At 42.2% G+C, this 21,444-nt stretch overlaps 1 long non-coding RNA gene across 1 annotated transcript; it reads right to left on the reverse strand.

Annotated features, from left to right (window-relative positions):
• Window positions 1-8,898: 8,898 nt before the first annotated feature.
• On the reverse strand, window positions 8,899-21,238 carry LOC132435415 (uncharacterized). Its single transcript, XR_009521535.1, has 3 exons — window positions 21,115-21,238; window positions 17,612-17,649; window positions 8,899-9,150 (listed from the first exon to the last, which is right to left on the reverse strand). It is a non-coding gene; the product is annotated as an uncharacterized lncRNA (long non-coding RNA).
• Window positions 21,239-21,444: the final 206 nt, after the last annotated feature.

Here is a 21,444-nt window from a genome sequence, read left to right on the forward strand (position 1 = left end):
GGATTTGAATGGATAAATCAATGCATGTGAGTGAAAATAACAGTATCATTTGTATGTTTGTTTACTACTTGTCAGGCTTTCTGCTGAGTATTTCACATGTGAGAATGAATGAGTGAAAGACCTTCAAAAACGAGCACTAAGAACATTAACATCATCTGAATGAATAGTAGATCTCCTCTTAAACAAGTTATGCATGAAATTTTTTGTTTATATAAAATTTAGGGGAAAGTTTCAAAGTCAGTATTACATGATTTACCTAACTTACAAACCAAGGAGAAACTCAAGTTTTATGGGTAAACTGCTAAGAGCAAAGCTTGGGAAATACCATCCAGGATAATGTACTTTTTTTTTTTTTTTTTTTTTTGAGGTACGTGGGCCTCTCACTGTTGTGGCCTCTCCCATTGCGGAGCACAGGCTCCGGACGCGCAGGCTCAGCGGCCATGGCTCACGGGCCCAGCCGCTCCGCGGCATGTGGGATCCTCCCAAACCGGGGCACAAACCCGTGTCCCCTGCATCGGCAGGCGGACTCTCAACCACTGCGCCACCAGGGAAGCCCAGAGTAATGTACATTTTACTCAGACATTCAAAGAGGTATGTGGACCCCAAAAGAGTTAAAAATGAATGCTGTGTATACTATTTTGTGAACTGCATTTTTCACTCAGTACATCTTGATCATCTTATTACATCATCAAACTTTCCTCTGCAACATCTTTTCAAGTGGCTATAAGAATTCCATTGCATGCATGTGCCATTGTTTATTTAACTCTTCCTCTAAGATAGGGCAACCTAAATGTTAGGTTACCTCCAATTTTTTGCTATTATCAACTCGTAGCTAAATCTTTGCATATGTCCTTAATTATTTGCTTGGAGTAAATTTAATATTTTGAAGGGATCAAATTATAGGGGCCAATATTTCCAATTGTATTTGAGAAGAACATGGATTCACACATATTTTACCCAGGCCTGAGATCATACCCTTCCTTTAATTCACAGAGCACAAACCTAACAACTTCAAAACATTTAACAGCATTAACAACACTTAGCATTTTAATTTACATTCATTGAGTTGCTTTATTATTTCTTCATCTAGCCTCAATCAAAGCAGCAAAATGTTAGCAATGTTTAATTAAAAGAAATTCTAAAGGAGCCATCTGGGAATGGCAGGACCTTGGCCTATGGTACATTCCTGACAGTGAATATTTAAAATACTTGTCATGATATTTCTTCTAATTCTGGAGAGTTTTTAAATGTATGCAATTGATAATCTTACAAAGCAATCATGAACCCCTCCACTATGTTTCCAAGAAAAATCTCTAGTTTTCTAGACTACTAAGTATTTTAAAAGGTCAAAACTGAATACTTTTGATTTCTTACCTCCTAAAAGGCAAACCAGGCTATTTGATGGCATGTGTGGTCCAAAGAGAAAAGAGCTTCTAAAATTAGTATGAAGCCCATCCTACTGTGACATAATAATGAATAGAATCACTGATTTCATAACTAATACGACTCGGGGTCTATGGGAAAGTCAGCTTGGCTGACATTCCTAGAGGAGTGAAAGTTCCTCCAAAGTTAATGGTAGAAACAAAAGATTAGGAGCCACGATGTTCCCACCTAGAGGAAACCTTATTGTACAGGATGCCTTTCAGCAGTGGCTGTTCTTGAAGGGCAATGCATCTCAGATATTGAAATGCTATGGGATGCAGTAAAAAACAGTACAGCTAATGAACTTCACTGAACAACTTCATCTGTGATAGCTATTTGCGACGTCGCACATTCTGGCATGTCAGTCATTACCTTGAAAAGCTTTTTAAAAAAAGTGATCCCAATCTCAGAAAACACAAATAGATCCCCAATCTGTAAAACCCTCCCTGCTATCTTTAATCTTTCAAACCTACATGTTGTCAGGTAAATTTAATGGGTAAGACAAAGCTCTTAAGATGTATTTGGATCCCCTACAATTGAGATCTGATAATCAAGGGACTGGGAAGAAAAGACCCAACAGACAAGAAATTGTTTCAAAAGTTTTATCCCATTTTCATATTTCTAATAAAATTTGGTTTCCAGAGATGATACCAGAAGAAGTAGAAGAGTGGCTTTAACAGTATTCCTGTGGGTTTAGGGTTTTTTGTTTGCTCGTTTTTGTTGTTGTTGCTTTGAGTTTGGGGTGTTTTGTTTTGTTTTGCTTTGCTTTGCAAGTTTAGGTGTTTAACTGTTGTTATTCTTCCAAAGTAGTAGTTCTTCTCCCTTTAGTCCACTGCTTCAAGTCACTGTACATCATGTTTTGAACAACACCTACCACAAACCAAAAGCTTTATGAAATGGACACTGCTCAAACTTGAGGAAATGGAGCATTAAGACCCACTAGGGAGCTAATGATCCTCCACCAATGCTTTTCAGCAGTTTTGCTCTTGGTCCACAGGGCTGCTCATTCTTCTTAGGATATACTCTTTACATATCTTTGATTATGGTACAGATTCTTTGAAGACCTTCCCCTGGTATTCCTAAGACAACTAAGTTTCTGAGACATTTGCTACATTAATGAATGCCACTCAAACAGTAGAGATTAAATCATCCCAGGCTTCCAGCCAAATGGAGACTCTTCCCTCTGCTAGGTCACCAAAAAAGGAACAGAAGCAAATGTCCACACATGTAAAAATACCCATCAATTCCAGAACTGCTCACAACACAGTCCCAGAAGGCTATCTTGTTACTAAAAGATCCCAAATGAAAATATAAGAAAACAGGTTCCCCCCCAAAATAGGGTAAAGTTTCAACCTTTGGAGAGCCGGCTCCAGACAGGGTAAACACGATATTGTATGTGTTCACAGCATGCTGTTATCTCATGGGCTGGCACAGAGACCAAGGAAGATCTGGCTTGGGAATCTCAGGAATGCTGTGTCTCAGGCTCATGGATGCACTTGACAGAGAGCCCAAACACATGAAAGTTCTATTGTCACGATCGTGATCTCACTGTGGGAAGACTCAATGTTAGGTCAGGTGCCACATTTGAAATAAAAAAAAAGTATGCGTCTCTGAGCTAACAGTGTAGACCTGTATGGACCATGCCACGCTCCAACCCAGAGAATCGAGACCAGTTTAGTAGAGCAGGAAGAGGTCATTTTCCAAATTGGTTGAATTCTAACAGAATTTCCTGAAGGACAAGAAGGAACTATGCTACGTTTCCCTGCAAACAAAGTAGAGTGAGCAAGGATGAAGAAGCACTCAAGAGTGAGTCTTAGCACACAAATTAAAGAAACTTGTAGGTGGAGATAAAGGCATTCTTAGAGGTGGCATGAAGCCTCAAAGGGGTGCAGATGAAGGAAATGTTTAGAATAGTGCATCCACAGGCCAGGCACATCGTGCCTCCACCTACTCTGCAACTCAATAAATGTTTATTGAATTGAATTAATATGATTCTTAGCTCTACAATGTAATCCAGGGCCTAATTAGCTAGTCCATGCAAGCCTTCAGGAAAGATCATTCTTAATAAGCCTCCATTTTATATTTGGAGAACCAGAGACATGAAATGGTTAAGTGACATCCTCAGGTCACCCTGTGAGTTAGAGGCAGAGCCAAGACGAGAACCAGATACACAAACACCCACCGGCCACCACTGAGCTGGTCAGCCACTCATGAGGCCACTTGCTGAGGAGGGAGGAATCCAAGATAAATGGAATTTGAGGTCTACACTCAGAGATTTTTCAGTTCCCTCAACAGATGAAGAAACTTGCATTAACTCATCAAACTCTCCCAGGGGCTGGCTCAGGAAATTGGAACTTCCAAGGTCAAGTGATAAGCTATGGAGGAAAAGCTCTAAGATGGCACAAGGAAGACTAACTGAGGAGTGGCAAGGTCCCACAGAAAGGGCATGCGCTCTGGAGGCTCTGAATCCAACTCTACCACTCACCAGCTGTGACCCGAAGCAATTTACTAACCTCGCCAAGACTCAGTTTCCTCATCTATACAAGGAAAATTGTAATGGCCATCTTGTAGAGCTGATGTGGATACTGAAGATGTTATATAAACCCCTAACATAAGGACTAGTCCATAATAGGCACTCAGAGACAAACAAAATGCTAGTTACAGCCATGATTCCACAAAGAACAACAGAGCTACATACATTTAGAGGACATGTGAATGTTTCCACCGACTTGATGAAAGGAAATGTAAAACCATTAATAAACACATGGACAAGACATTCAATCTGCAGATCACAAGGATAATTTTTTCAATGTGGGAGAAATGCTGTCCAGCAGCTTATGAGCAGATGTCACTCTGGAGTGGTGCCCTTGACACAGGGCAGGATGCCTTTCACTGTCTGTTCCCCTCCCCCTCACTCTCTGTTATGGCTTTTAATGTATGATGTTCATCAAATACACCACATACTGCATGGTGGTGTATCCATATACCAAACAGACTGCATTTTTACTACAGACTCCCAAGATTGAGGGCAGATGTAATAGGCACTTAAATTTGCCCAAAGACTTAAGAAAGGGTTAAATTACTTAATGCTGCATCTAATGGTAGGATTTGTGACAAAATTGGCTACTGAAAATGCATTTGGGGGTTCTCACCTTCCAAACCCAAACTGCACTAAACCAGCATGTTGAGCTGCATTTGGAATTTTATTTGACAATATAATGGTTGATATTATCTATACCTCTGTATCAAACAGAAACCACCCCCTTTTCACATGGAACTGATTTCAAAGGGAGTTACACTTCTGAGGGAGAGATACTCCAGAAATCTGGGCCCGGGAGCCTCTGAAACTGCAGATGTTAAATAGCATCTGTGTTGAAAGAACCTCAGTGGCCTGCTGATAGCCTTGATATATGCACCGGTTACACCTCTCTTGACCCATGAAGGTAGTCCAGGTGCCATTTAAAGATCTGCAGTAGGGGCTTCCCTGGTGGCGCAGTGGTTGAGAGTCTGCCTGCTGATGCGGGGGACACGGGTTCGTGCCCCGGTCCGGGAAGATCCCACATGCCGCGGAGTGGCTGGGCCCGTGAGCCATGGCCGCTGAGCCTGCGCGTCCGGAGCCTGTTGCTCCACAACGGGAGAGGCCACAACAGTGAGAGGCCCGCGTACCACACACACACAAAAAAAGGATCTGCAGTAATAGGGTGACCACTTAGAATAATTTTAGAATTATCTGCAATGAGCAATCACATGAAGAAAAACAAAACAAAACAGAGGATAGTGAAAACAATCGACTCCTATAAGCAAGTTTAAAATCTTCGCAACCTTCTCACTCCTTTAGGTTGATCTAAGCCAGAAGACTTCAGGTTGAGGAAAGCCAGGAATATAAAAGCCAGGGTAGGATTTAAATTAAATTTACCAATTTATGGTTTCCTTTAACATGATCAAAGCTAAACTTTCCAAGGGAAGTTTTCTCAGTAATAAAGGCAAAGCCATTCCACCTTCAAAGACTTTTTCATGTCTATCCAACAGCTTTGATTGCACAGTACCCTGTTTTCTTCAGAAATTAAATTTCACATTTGTAAATTTTGATCGACAAACTCGTGCTAGTTGCCCAGATTCATGCTCAACCCTGAATGGCCTAGGGGAACACTGTGAAGTTAGGGAAGTTTGTAAGGGCTCTGCCTTCTCTGCCTTCCCCTAAATGTTGGGGTTTCACTCAGCTCCATCTTCCCATCTTCCACCCTCTTCTTATCTTACTTTTCATATATCCAAATACCTACTGGACATCTCTGCCTGGATATCCTATTCTCAAATTCATCATGCATATTAGGGAGCTCTTCGTCTCTACCAAATGTATTCCTCTTCCTCCTTTTCATTTTCTTTTACTGGTGCCAAGATTCATCCAATCACCCAGGCCAGAAACCTAAGCACAACATAAGAGCACAGAGGAGACTCCAAAGATAATAGCACTTTACTGCAGGGTAGGAAATCAGGGAGGTGTTTCAAGGGGCATAATGTTATTAGAGACACACCAAAATGAGAAAGAGCATAGCATGGGTATGATTTGTCAGGATAGGATGGGATCTGCTGAGATCATAAACTCCATAATCTCAATGGCTTTTCTTCTCATTAAAAAAAATAATCCAATTCCAGTTGGTCCGCGTTCCTGCAACAGAAACTCGGGATCCAGTCTGCTTCCATCTTGCAAACCACTGTCTTAGATTCCTGCACTTCCTGAATTATAGACAAGAGAGGATGACCTCAGATCCCCTCTTACCTTCCTTGAACCAGAAGTGTCATATCCCTCTGCCCACTTTTCTGTTGTTAAGAATTTGCTCATTGTCCTAACCTAACTGGGAAATATCTTCTTAGCTGCCCAGGAAAATGAAATGAAGTAGTGAACACAGCACTGTTTCCAAAACCACATGTTTAGGAAACCATAGGAAGACTGGAATACCTGGAAATCAATGGGGGGTGGTGGGGGTAATACGTCTTGTGGGGAAATAAAAGGGTGGGTGGACAATGTCAGAAGAGATAGGAAGGTAGGTAAAGTCAAAGCCAGCATAACTAGAAGGACTGGGTGGGGTTCAGAGCCTGAGTGCTGTGCTGTGGATAATGGGATTTTAAAGATGGGAATAGTGCAAAGACAGGAAGATGGGGTGGATGGAGAATCCTAGAGCAAAAGCTTCTCAAACTGAGACACCCCAAGGAAAGCGCCAGCTCCTGCTCCTAGGGCCTGCCTGAGGTTCCTGTTGCTTTAAGAGTCAGTGGAGTGCAGACTAGGGTCTGGGACTCAGCCTAAAATCAAACAAAGGAAAGAGCGAGTTGCGGTACTGTGATCATTATTGCTGCACACTGTGCTTCCTCAAGGGGATTGGTTCCCACACTTCCCCACTGGCACCCCCCTTCTCAGCTGCATCCCAGCTCCCACTGCAGGCTGACCTCTCTGTTCCTCCCTGTTCCCTCTGGGTTCAGCCTGACTTTCTTCTTGCCTTGGGTGGATGTGGTTTCTTGCCTCCTTTGCTTCTCATGGAAGTCCGCCTCCAGCAACATGTACTCTAGCTGACTTCCACTGTTTTACACTCAGCTGTCTTCTGCCAGTCCTGTCCAGTCAAAAGACAAAGGAACAACAACAATAACTAACACTTACTGAGTGTTTAATACATGCCTGGAATTGTACAAGCATTTTATATTTATGATCATATATAGTAGATAATGTATGCAACCACTGTACATTAATATATAAGTATATATTATACCCGATTAATATTAGACTATTTTATATTACAGTATCATATTTTATGTGTATACATAAATAAATCCAAAAATGAAATTTCATCCTCAGACCGCCATGATGTAGGTGGTATTATTACCTCCTGTTATGATACAGTTGAAGAAACTGAAGCAAAAGCAGTTAACTTGCCACATTCATACAGATTGTAAGTGGTCAAACTGGAATTTTAATTCAGGATGTCTGTTTTTTAACCCCTACTGCTATACTACTACTAAATAAAGATGATGGAGAGGAGGGGAGACAGACAAGATGGCTTGATAATCTTAAAAACAAACACAAAACCAAAACAAAACTGCTGTGAGGAACAGTTGTGATTAGTCCTGAGAAGGCAGAAGAGTCTCCATCAGAGAGAATTGCAAAGGAGGAGGTGCCACCAAAGGATAAAAGCCTCCAGTTATTCACATAAGGGATATTTGTTTTCTTAAAAAGTGACAGACTCCTGGAGAGGGTAATGCCTGAATTTTTGTCAATGGAATTTCACAGGCCCTGGCAGGTGGGTGGCAGGGAGATTTGAGCCCCTCCAATGACAGCTCCTAGGCCCTGCCTCAGAGAAGTCCATTCGTCTTGGCAAAGCCCCTCCCACGCACGCACAATGTGCGGTCTCGAGCCGGCGTGAGGCTGGACATCTTGTCAGCCCCCCACACAAAATGAGAACTGTTGCCCCGGCACGCAGCTGGCGCGCCCATTCGGCAGATCCCAGCTGCCTGGAGTCGAGCACGCTGCGGGGCCACGCCCCTAGATGAATATTCATGACCGCCTGCGCTCAGAGACCCGGATTTCAAAGCCTCTAAAGGGATTAGAAGGACTGTGGGGGCTCCCAGATAAGGAGTCAGAAGGAAGGAGGGAGCTGGGCTTAGTCAGGGCTTGCCTTTGAGGACTACAAAGAGGAGAGAGCACATGGAAACTGAAGTCCACGGTTGCTAATCTAGGCGAGGTAAGATTTATAAAGGGAGCTCGCTGCTCCTTGTAGTTTATCGTTTTTCAATGTCCCTCCACACCAACAATGTGCAATTACTAGTGTTTCACAGACAAGCTCTCTTTGTAGCACTGGGAAGCATGAAAACAACCGAGAGTAAGCTTTTATTAAGTGCTTGCGTCCTAACTCTTATCCAGGAAACAGCTCTGTGTTAACACCGGACCCCTCTCACACAGGGTCCTGGCAGGTGTGTTAATTTGCACGGTCTACTGATCTTTTGACGGTTATATGGGTGTCAGGCTATGTCATAGGCTAGAAACTTTAAACTTTCAACATACATATACTCTTAGATCTAGTTGGGACGTAATCAGGGAATTAACCACACCTGTTAATGGAACCAGGTTCGGCTGCCCACTGCTCTTAATATAAGCCACTAATTCAAGAGGCAAGTGTCAATAGAAAGGAAACGTGCTTTAATCAGAAAAGTTGGCAATCTGGGGAGATGGTGGCATGGTGTCCAGAGACCAACTCCGAAGATTCTGTTCAACCATGACAGTTTTTTGTGGTTGTTGTTGTTTTGCGGTACGTGGGCCTCTCACTATTGTGGCCTCTCCCGTTGCGGAGCACAGGCTCCGGACGCGCAGGCTCAGCGGCCATGGCTCACGGGCCCAGCCGCTCCACGGCATGTGGGATCTTCCCGGACCGGGGCACGAACCGGTGTCCCCTGCGTCGGCAGGCGGACTCTCAACCACTGCGCCACCAGGGAAGCCCCATGACAGTTTTTAAAGGGAAAAATGGGGGTGGTGGTGAAGAATCTCAGTGAATCGTCGAGGCAGGAGGTTCCGTTCATTAAACGCAGCATCTTTCTCCCTTTAATGCAGACTGGCTGACTCTCTCTCCAGATGTTATCTTGCCTGAGTGATCTGCCCGCAGGATTGTTTTAGGGGCACTGTTGGGGTAGAAACCTAGTCATTTTTTTTAAAAACTGCTTAATTCTTCATTCGTACTTCTTTTTAATCTGGGAAAAGAATCAATAGGTTAGGCAAGGCATGGTGTGCATTCAGGAGAGCATGGTCAGGAGTTAGGTTAAATTGCCTAGTGATCTCATTCCTATAATTAGGTTCTTTTAAGGTTAGAGGGGTACAGAAATGGGCAAGCAGGAAAGGGGCAAAAGAGCTGCTTTCAATTCCCTACTGTCAAACATCATTTCATTTCTGTGGGATTAGGGCCAAAGATGCATCTTCTGTAACTTCTTCGTGCAGACATAGGGCGCCGTATTCTCAGAGTGGAAGATGTCAACATGGGTCTGTAGCATCTCTTTGCTGACTATTTTAGTTGCCTCCTTACATAGATGGGCAGAGCAAGCTGCAATTATTTTGATGCCCATAAAGATATAGATTACTGTAAGCAATAATGTTAATCCTATTCTCTGAAGGCCAGCTCTTGGAATTGTGCTAGCCATAGGTTCAGTACTGCTTAAGTTGGAGCAGCTTATGTCATGGCTTCAGTCTGGTCATCATGCAGTTATCAGCAGTTTTTTTTTTTTTTCTTTTTTTGTCCTCTCGTGGCAGTTACAGTATCTGTAAAACGACTCAGGAATGTGCATCAGACACCAAGTCTGTGACTCTGTTGTCTTAATCATCAACTGCTCGGTTTTGTACTTGGGGAGGGCCCTGCAGGGTTCTGCTGGGTTCCTTATCTATTAATACTCATATTTGGCTCTATTATTTTTACTGACGGAGAAGTTTCCCAGCACAGATCATCTGAAAGAGTAGATAGTACCCAAATGCATTTCACTGACTTGTAATACAAGTTGGGCTTTCGGGAAAGTGCACTCACTGTCTTTTGTTATTGTTGGGGCCATAAGAGTTCACTTTAGAATTCACTTAACAGAAATTGCTGGAAACTTTGTTGAGTGCATCTATTCCATTAATCCCTCCATTAAGAGAGAGGCTCTGCTTTTTACCTACAAAGTGGAAGTGGAAAAAATAACAGTATGGAGAAGAAATTTTAAAAAGACAAGGGAATATGGTGTGAAAGTACTTAGCTACTTTAAAGGAGGGCAACCCCCCAACCCCCAACCCCACTTCCATCCCAGAGAACTGGACACATATGCAGATGTAAGGGTAGAATCACTGTGAGCAGCTGTGAGATCTTATGGGAAGTAGGACAGGGACCAGACCAAGGACACAGACAAATGTCCCAGTAATCATGGATTCTGGAAATTATAGACTGATAAACTTGCCATTAATCCCCAGCAAAGTTCCAGACTGGATAGTTAAGCAGGCATCTCATGAACACTTTAAAACAGATGACCACTAGGAACCAACAAGAGTTCACCAGGAACTGGTCAGGAAAAGTTTATTTCCTTTTTATTTATGTATTTAAATGAAGTGCTTGACTGGTATATCAGAATGCCAAAAATAAAGAACATCTTGACAAAAGGACAGCCTATTTATCTCCTCCCACCTTTATTTATTTTTTTTTCTGTGATGGATTCAGGTTTCAAAATTATCAAATTGAGCATTTGGCAGCCAAAAGAGAATAGACTCTAGAGATAGAAAGAACTGAATTTGAGTGCAGGCTCTGCAACTTACTAGATCTGTAACACTGGGCATCTCTGAGTCTCAGTTTTCACAACTGCTAAATTGGAATGAATATCTACTTCTAGATATGAAAGAAAACACAAATAGAGCATGCAGCACGGTACTCAAGAAAGGGCAGTTATTATTAAGATACAATTTAAAAGGTAAACATTCAAATATGAACTCAGGAAAGAGAAGAACTGAGTGAAGTAATTTATATAAAAATAATTTTTTTTTATATTTACTGTAAGCTCAGTGTCAAATAGCCAAGTAACATGTTTCAGGTGCAAACTAAAGCTTATTAATATAAGGAAGTGTAAGTCAATAAGAGAGTCCCAATTAATTCCAGTTGGTCAGATCCTACCTGGAAGGTAGGACAAAATTCTTTGTCCCTTTCTGATTAGCAAACTTGAAAGGTAGCAAGGAAAAATTAAACAACATCCAGGATGGTGGAGACCCAGAAACCACAATATCTGAAAAATAACTGAAAGAAATGGTGTTTATCTAGGAGAAGAGATCATATAATAGCTATCTTCTCGTATTTGAAGAGCTATGATGGGGAATAGGGTATTAATTTGGTCTGTACAGGTCCAAGTAGTAGAATTGGGACAAATGATCGGAAGTTGCAATGATAGAGTTTGGACTCAACATGTAAACTGTTCAACAATGCAGTAAGCATTCTTGAAAAATAGCAAGCTCACAGTTACTGAAAATATTCCTGTAATAGACAGAAGCCAGCATTCAAAGATAGTGTAGAAGAGATTATTACACTGGAAAACAGAGTGGCCTAGTCTTAGATCAGAGTTAGTAATATACCACATATATGCCACCACCCCGAACCGTGGCAGGCATGACTAATCAATGAAAGTTGTTTTTCCCCACTGAGCTAAACTCAGCCTGGCAATCCTTTTCAATGCAGTGCTCCAAAACCATCACCACCATTTCATCAGAGTTGACAGCCCACCTAACCCAGATGAATCCTTATAGTCTCTAAAATCCGATAACTTAGAAATTTCCCCTATAGTATAACTACAAAATATGTCTGTAAATTAACTGGAAGGGGAGCCACAGTTAAGTGCAAAAATATTTCCGGATATCTGTGTATGTGTGTGCGTTGATGTCTGTATGTGTACCTTTGTGTGTGGGATATATGTGGGATAGAACATAGATGCTTTGGTCCTACCCTAAAACAGAAATCACATGAGGGAAATAACTCATTATGCACAAGAGCCCTTTAATAGTGAATCCCAGTTGGGACATGCCAGCAGTTAATGACACTGCTTTATGAATACCCACCCCTTTCTTCTGTACAAAATTCAAAACTTTTCTTACCCTTTCCTACCCCTTAAAAAATTTCAAATTCACTTTGTATGTTGTAACTTTTGGGACATCAAGGGCAAGTTGATATTAAAAAAAAAAAAGAGAGAATTTGGAGGGTTGGCAGAGTTAGGGCTGGAGTACCTAGTAAACCCTTAAGAAAAGGGAGAGTTATATTATTAAGCAGAAGTAACCAAAGAGAGGTCAATAAGAGACTAAATTACAATGTCCAAAGATATAGCAAACATAGAGTCCAGGCTAATGAATGGGCAGCAGGAACCTCCTAGAAGGGGCAACAGTTGAAGCCAGGTGGGTGGTAGCTCAAATTTTGGCTCCCAAGCTGGAAATCAAGAGGAACAAAGAACCCAGCCTAACTCCCAAGGAGAGGAACAAAGATGCAAAGACAATCATTTGGTGAAAAGATAATCTTTTCAATAAATCGTGCTGCAATAATTGGTTGTCTGTATGCAAAAAATAAAATCCCTCAATCCATACCTCTGACCATATTTCAAAAATTAACTCAAAATAAATCATAGACCTAAATATAAAACTTAAAACTATAAACCTCCTTGACAAAGTTTTCCCTCTCAAAAAGATTAAGCTATTTAAATTTTAAAAGTGAGTCTGTTTAAAATATATATATAAGTAAATAAGTATATATAAGTAAATAAGAATATATACAAGTGGGATGCAAATATGCAAAAATGATGAAGGTGGCATCCACCACTGCCCTTTGTCACACCTCCTCCAAGGGGTGAGGAGGGTAGCCTAGCCCCATCCAGGCAGGGTGGTGTTTAGTGCAGAATTCTAGTCTCAGGAGGAAAGTCGACGTGCAAACTAGGAAACTCTACTGGAACCCTGTCATGTGGGTGTGGGAAATTTTGTTGGAAGAGAGTGAGAGGAAGCTGCTGTCTGCAGCCTAGAACTTCCCAGCTCCCAGGATCTCGAGTCCAGGAGATAGGAACACGAATCCTAAGATGCCACTAGTCAGTGCTCCTGTGGTTACTTTTAAGCAGCCTGGCCTGACAAATTGGGCTCAGCTGGGCAGGCCAGAACCTGAGAAGTAAAGCTATCAATACCTGCAGCTAAGTGAGCTGAGGAAGGCAGGAACTGAGGAAGGTGTGCGCTGCTCATCTCACATCTTAAATTCCTGGACATTAGATTATGACACCAGTTACAACATCTTCCTTTATCAGGATCAAACTCCAATATGTCAAGAATTATAAAACAGGTATGTAACAAATATTGTAAGGGACCTCCCTACCTCACCAATTGATTTTCTAAGAAAGTGACAAAATATTCCTTCTTTACCCATACAATTCTTATAAAGGCAACATGTTGTAAAGCTTAAGAGCATTAGCTGTGGTGTCAAGTTGCCTGGGTTTGAATCCCAGCTCTGTCTCCAATTAGATGTGTAAGCTTGGCCTGGTTTCTTAAACTCTCCAAACCTTAGTTTCTTTTGCAAAATGTAGATTTAAAAAAAAAAAAAAAAACCCTCCCAGAGATAGATGATGGTGCTTCTGAAGGTGTTTGTTTTATGGTGCATTTAACACAGAGTAAGCACTCAGAGTTACAGAGCTGGGAGGGGACTTAAAGATCATCGAAAACCTCTTATCTGCTGCACTCAAAGAGCGAGGCCCAGAGACACTGGTGACCTACCCAAAATCCCATAGCTAAATTAGGGTGCAGACCTGCTTTTCAAAAATTGAAGTACTGTCATTTTTCATTTCAGTTTCCTTTCCTCCCTTGGTGGTTAGGATCATTTTCCTGGTACCTCCTCTTCTTATGCCAGGCTGAGAACAACTTGCACCATATTTTACTCTGATTTTCCATGCCTTCACTGTGACCCTACATTCTTTTAGCACTCCTACATTGTGAAAACCGAACACCATCTGTCATTTGATCAGTGCACAACAGTCCCTTCAGAACTTAGTAAATGCTTTTTCTATGAAGCATCCTTTCCTTTTAAGCATAATGCAATGTTATAATTTAACTTTCAAGACCCACTCAGGAGAGAAGGGATGATAAAACAGGTCCATACATAAACAGTCTCCCCCTGGGCAGCATGACTATAAATATACCAGGATGTGCCCTTCTTGAGCTAACAACAAATTACCTAATGATCTTCCACTTCCAGGCTTTTAAGAGCCCTTCTCTCAGAAAGAAAAGATGGTGTGTTGGTTTCTACATCATCTCTTCATATAATGGGCATAAGCTGTTATTCCGTAAAGATCATCTAGTCACACAAATGAATCCAGTTGGAAACCTCCTTTTCCTTCGATTTTCGCAGTGTCTATAGGGTAGAGTCATAAACTACAGCAGGTTTTACTAATAACAGCTCACCAGAAGGACACGCTATTTGGAAATTAGGTCACATCTTAGGGCTTTCTGCCAGACTCACACACAGGAATAGTAACATCATTGCCAGAAGTATCTTTGAACACAAAGCACAACGACAGATAATGTTGTTCTCCTGGGCGATGCTGAACAGCTAGATTCCTTACAGGGTCTTGGAGCAGAAGTTTCCTGAAAAAATAAAGGAGTTGAGGGGAATGCTTTCAATGTCTGCCTTTCCAAAATAGTCTACTCCTCTGTCCATTTTCTTATTATATTTATATTCCCTGTGCCGAAAATGCCTGGCACGGAGTAGGGGATTAAAACATGTGGAATAGGGAAATGAACCATCTATTTTCTTTCTCTTCCTCTGTTATCCCATCGCCATATTGCTTCAGAGAAACAAATAAGGTCAGGCTTTCCCAGTGAAGAGCTCAGACTCTCCCTCTGGGTTCTGTTCCTGATGTTTGTGGGACATTTGGTCAGGGTGACATGTTATCACGTGGCCTTTGAGTGCTCAGCACACTGTCCTTGTCACACACCACATGTCCTTCCTACCTTGGAGAGGGATGAGTTTAAAATCCCACTCCAGGTAACCCTGGGAGCATGCTAGAACTGTAGAATCTCAGGTCTCACCCCAGAATCAGAATCTGAGCTTTAATGGGGTCCCCAGGAGACTCATGCACACATTCAACTTTGAAACGCACGAGTATAAAGCCTGCTTGAATGATGGATCCTCCAAATACTAACTGCCTGCTGGTCTCTTGAGATGTATAGCCTCAGAGTACATTTTGAGTAGACAGTTGTTTTCAGAAAGGAAAGAAAGACAAGGAGCCCACCAGACTGCTGGCGCTTGCAAATTGACAGCAGTCGTTAGATACATGGCAATGGCAAGGGACGGAGCATCTGCTTCAGGGGACCAAGGCTCACAGTGGGCCCAGGCAAGCAAGCGCTATTCACTTCTGTACATCTCAGCCAGACTTTGAAACTATCCAGGGCCCCTTGCCATTTTTCGTCTGTGTGTTTCATAAAAACTGTTGCCAAAGCATTTCAAAACTTAAAATTACAACTGAGTGCCTAGTTGTCTATTAAAAGAATAAAGCTCCTTGGGGGACACAAATTTCCATTCCAGAAGAAATCAATGGAAAATTTTAATCTGTCAGTGATAAATCATTGTATGTATTGATTTCCATGGCTTTTAGGGCTCTTAGCAGCAACAAGGGAAAGGCTAATCTTTCTGGAATGTGTGTGCACTTGGAGCATAGCCCCAGGGAGCAGGGAGCTTGCCCGTTAGTCAGGAGTGTGTTATAAACAAATTATAGGCAAAAATTCCTTTAACATGATAGAATTCTCCGTTTCACCTACTCTTTAGCATTTATAAGGCAGACAATACCAGGGATGGAACAAATGTTTAACAACCATCTGCTTTGCATGCACAGTTGGACAGAGCAATTCACATGCAGCGTGGTGCTTTAGTCTTTCTTTTAAAATACTGCCAGCAGCATTGTTCATGAAACCCTCTCCTTCAGTGCAAACTTGAAAAAAAACAACCAAAAAACGTGCCGTACCACTGTTCTACTGGTTCTGTTTTAAGAGACTGATACACAACTGCTAAAGAATGGGAGAGAATACTGGAAACATCTATGATGTACATTCCTTTGTAGATTGAATTTCACCTCCATATATTCATGGAGTTCCCGCTACCCATATGCTTCCCCCCACCCATCTCCACTGGTTAAAAGCCTACTTATTCCTCATAGAGTTCCTCTGTGTACCCTTCTCAGAGCTTGCAAATTAGAGATCTCTTTGCTTCCTTTGTATTCCCATAGCAAGTTATGTGATCTTCTAGTACACCATGGAACTCCTTCTACCTTACATTAGAGTTATTTGACCTGCTTTATCTCTACTGCTACATTGTATGCTTCTTTAGAGCATCTTATTAGATCTTACTAATCTTTGGGGCTTTTCATCTAGCACAAGCCTTGACCCATTGTATGTAGTCCTTAAGTGGATTTTGATTTGAACAAATGAGCGTTCATTGAGTTCTCATTATCCAGTGTCTCATAGACCAGTGTGACCACAGAGCAATCAATATGGAAAAGCAAATATTAGGGGAAAAGCAATGAAACTCCACTAAGGTCTTAATTCTCTTTGTCAACCAGTCAACAAATATTTAACTAGCACCTATTGCATACTTGGAAAGAGGAAATTATAAAACAAGGAGGAGGACGTCGACAATCAGGTTATGAAGACAAAATTTTCAGGGCAAGTAAAAGGCAAAACTGAAGCAGGCAGTTTTATCCATCATCTTTTCTACACCATCTGTCCCCCTCCCTATGATTTCCTACTGTCTTCAATTTCTCATCTTGTTTACTATGTCCCTGTATGTGCATCTAGTGTAATACTTATCGCTCCATATTATCTTTAAGTCAGGAAAGTAAGTTTGAGCCTGGGCCATAGTTGGGGTTCAAGTATGTCTTTCCCACCAATGACCCAAGGGCCAGGCCTGAGTTCTTAGAGAAAGGAGCTGAGAGAGAATTTGAAAAAGGCTGTGATCACCAAGGACTTAGAAAGAGAAAGGGCATTAGGACCCAGAAAACAAAACGTAGCACCCAGTGAAGGGCAGGGCATTCTTCCCATTTCTGTGTGGAAGACAGCGGGTAGCAGTGAAATGTGGAATGAAGGACTAACTCTTTTTCGGCTTCATTCATTCATTTTATGTTCATGTATGTCTTGAGCTGCTAGTAAGTGTCTGGCACTGTTGTGGACCCGAAGAATACAATACTGAAGAAAATGGACAAAGCCCCTGCCTTCCTGGAGCTCAGTGCTGCTGTGATGACCAGGAAGCACCATCTGCAGAAATTTATGTTCTTTTAAAATCTGTCCCCAGAAAGGAGGGCAACTGTCTGCGATTGAAAAGAAAATATGTCTCAGCCATTCTCTTGGCCCATTTTCCTCCTGTCTTTTAGCTCTGCATTTGCTTACTGGGTTAAACTTGCCTCTTCCTTTTTGAAGCAGGGCAGTCTGGAAAACAATAAGAATTCTCTACTCTGAACTGTTTTACAGACGCTGGCTGCCAGTCAGGCTACCTACTACAGAGATTTACCCCCTGTTAGGTGGTTTTCTAGAATTTTTTTGAAAACGAAGTTAAAAGCTTTAAACTAGTGTAACATAGTATCATTTTCCTTCACCATTAAAGAAAAGTTTTGAAAGTCAAAAACAAAAACAGAAAAACCCAGGCACCTGACATCTTTGAGGCTTGAAAGCAGCAGAGAGGAGACCTGAAATGGAAACACATAAGTGGTTAGTGTGGGAACCCATGTCAAAAGCCTGGCAGGAGGCTATGTTCCCACATATGTAAGTGGGGCAAAGCTTGTGAAATTCGGGTTATTTGACTTAGGACCATATTTGTACTCATGGACTGGTGAAGCCTGGACAAATTTGGGTTACATAGTAATTTATTTATTTTCTCTCCTTTTAAACTATGAACACACTGATAATAGGGACTTTATCTCACGAGCACCTAGAAGAGTTAAAGGTGCATATTCGGCATAGCTTGGTGCCTAATAATTATGTGAGAGAGGAAAGGGAAAAAGAAAATACTCTATGATTGCAAATATTTAAGATGGATCTACTTTTTTGCAAATGGCAGGAATTCATTCAAAGCCAGACCTGATGACAGTGCGATAGATCTCCATCAACATCAGATATTAAAATAAAGTGGGGAGATTGGATGAATTCCAAAGATGCTTTGAGAAATGGCAGCATTGCTGGAATATAACTTATAGTTGCAACTGCGTTTAACAAACTACATTGGGTGTCTGAGCAGTGGTTATGTGTGCTAAAATCTTTTTTGATACTTTATAGTCACACCCCCTGTGTCAAGTGCTAGACTGTGTGTTATTGATCATAAGGCCTGCAGGAATTCAAAAAAGAGCTCATTATCAGGGAACGTTGTCATCTGCCAGTTTTTAAAAGAATCTGTATTACAATCTTGTCACTGGAATACTGAACTTAAGAAAGGAAGATTCAAAAAGAAGAAATAATATAAAACTGATCAGCATTTTAACCAAAAAAAAAAAAAGAGTAAAATCATTAAAGGAGTACCCAAAATGAAAATCTAAAAAGAACGGTGAAGATGCTTTTGTTTATAAATAACAGAAATAAACCCTGGCTGGTTTCAGTAACAAAGAGGACTTCATAGAGAAATAATAGCAAAGAAATATTTAGCCAGTTCACCCCAAGATGACCGTTGTACATGTTTGTGGTTGGTTGGTGTTTATGCTGTACCCTTTGTTAAATATTTTGGCCATCTGCTCTGGACACTGGAGATTCTCATAGACTCCAAGGGCAAGATGTAGCTGGCCCTCAGAAATGAACTAGGACCTGTGTATCATATATGATAGTTTGGGCAACAAGTAACAGAAAACTGACTCAAACTGGCTTATAACAGGGGTTGGCAAATGACGGCCTGCAGGTTGGTCACCAGGTGTTTTACTGGAACACATTCAGAGCCATTCATATATGTATTTCCTAAGGCTCATTTAGAGCTACAATGGCAGAGTAGATTCGTCAGGACAAAGACTTTATAGCCTGCAAATCTTAAACTTTTTACTGTTTGGCCCTTTAAGAAAAACTTTGATGACCCCTGACTTCTATAATAGGTCATTTATTATCTAAATATATTTGATTCAGTCCAGGGTGGGCTCAAAAATGCCATCAGGGGCTTCCCCGGTGGTCCAGTGGTAAAGAATCCGCCTTCCAATGCAGGGGAGGTGGGTTTGATCCCTGGTTGGGGAACTAAGATCCCACATGCCACAGGGCAACTAAGCCCATGCGCCACAACTACAGAGCTCCGGCGCCTCAACTAGAGCCCGAGTGCCACAAACCGCAGAGCCTATGCACCCTGGAGCCTGCGTGCCACAGCTAGAGAGAGAAAACCTGTGCACCACAACTAGAGAGAAGCCCACGTGCCGCAACAAAGAGCCCATGCTGCAACGAAAGATCCCATGTGCCAGCAACTAAGACCAGACACAGCCCCAAATAATAAATAAATAAATAAATAATTTTAAAAATGCTATCAAAGGCTCACACTTTTTAGAATTCTTCTTGCTGCCATCTTCGTGTTGCCCTCATCCCAGGATGGTCGCCTTCATAGAGGCAAGAGAGCTGACAATGGCAATCAGGACTATGTGCTTCCTTGTTCATCTCCAGCAGGAAACAGAGTAAATTGCCCCCCTAGAAATGGAATATAACTTTTCAATCAGATTGGGCCAATATAAGAGGCATGCCCATCACTGGATCAATAGAGTTGCCAGGGGATTGTCAGGCACATATTTTTTTCAGCCGATCTATAACCCCCTCTAAGGATGGGGGGAGAGGGGGCTTCAGAACATCAGCATTGCTTAGAAAGGAGAAAGTGGAGAGTGGATATTAAGTAAGCAAGTAGCAGTGCTGAGACAACCAGGCCTGAGAGGACTTTGGGGAACCTAGGAATCTTCTCTGCCTCCATCCCTAAATCTCTGCTTCTCTCTCTTTTAATTAATTTTTGGCTGCATTGGGTGTTCGTTGCTGCACACGGGGCTTCCTCTACTTGCGGCGAGCGGGGGCTACTCTTTGTTGTGGTGCGCCGGCTTCTCATTGCAGTGGCTTCTCTTGTTGCGGAGCACAGGCTCTAGGCGTGCAGGCTCAGTAGTTGAGGCACGTGGGCTCAGTAGTTGTAGCTCGGAGGCTCTAAAGCACAGGCTCAGTAGTTGTGGTGCACGGGGCTTGGTTGCTCCGAGGCATGTGGGATCTTCCTGGACCAGGGCTCGAACCCATGTCCCCTGCACTGGCAGGTGGATTCTTAACCACTGAGCCACCAGGGAAGTCCCTCTGCTTCTCTCTTTGACTCTGATTCATTGTTCTTTCCCACTGTAGCCTGTTTTCTTCTACTTCTCCCAACACCTGCTGGAAAACAAAGCTGCCAGTAGCTCATGTGTTTACTACTATAGTCTTATACTCCAAAGAGACTAATCTCTTTTTTTCCTTTTTATTTTCAAGTTCCTGGGGAAAGCTTTTGATTGGCCCAGGCTGGGTCAGGGGCTTATCCTTCAGTCAAAGGTGAGGTCATGGGGCTTCCCTGGTGGCGCAGTGATTGAGAGTCCGCCTGCCGATGCAGGCGACGCGGGTTCGTGCCCCGGTCCGGGAAGATCCCACATGCCGCAGAGCGGCTGGGCCCGTGAGCCATGGCCACTGAGCCTGCGCGTCCAGAGCCTGTGCTCCGCAAAGGGAGAGGCTACAACAGTGAGAGGCCCGCGTACCGCAAAAAAAAAAAAAAAAAAAGGTGAGGTCATGTTCTAGAGCTTGGAAACTCTCACTATAACTAAGTAGATGGTGGCAGAGAGAGGGTCAGTTCTGGAAAATGGTGTCAGGCAGATGAGCCAATAGGTGTCTGCTACAGTATGTTTATTTCTTCATGTGAGATTAAACAGTACATTATTTTCCATTATAGGTGATTGTGTACATGAGGATTAGTTTTCATTTTGAAAAACATAGACCCAAAAGAGCATTTAAACAGGATAGTTTATCTTTGTTTCATATAAAGCTGCAAAGGTAGGCAAGCTGGTATGACATTTCTGCCCACTCATCTGCCGTGTTGCCCTTGTCTTCATGAGCCAAGATGTCAGTGAGAGCTCCTGCTAGCGTGTCCACAATTGTAGCAGCAGGATGGAGGACGGGACAAAGAAGGGGCAAGAGGTACATACCAACTGTCACTTAAGGAAAGTTCCAGAAGTCGCCATATAAAACTTCCACTCAGTCCTTTGCAAAGGAAACTGGGAAATAGCCTTTTTTTCCCTCTGAACAGCTACATGCTCAGCTAAAGAATCAGGGGTTCTATTACTGTGGAAGAGAGGAGAGCACATATTAAGGGACAAATAGCATAGTGATCATGGTCTCTGTATAGTGATTATTCATTTTTAGAATACACAGGCTTTTAAGCTAAAAAGGTTTGTTTTCAACTCGAAGAAAAAAAAATAGTCCTCATTAAGAAGCATAAAGGAGAGTTTAATAATACAACTCGTGTCTTGTACACC

This window comes from Delphinus delphis, chromosome 12 (genome assembly GCF_949987515.2).
Source record: "Delphinus delphis chromosome 12, mDelDel1.2, whole genome shotgun sequence".
NCBI lineage: Eukaryota > Metazoa > Chordata > Mammalia > Artiodactyla > Delphinidae > Delphinus > Delphinus delphis.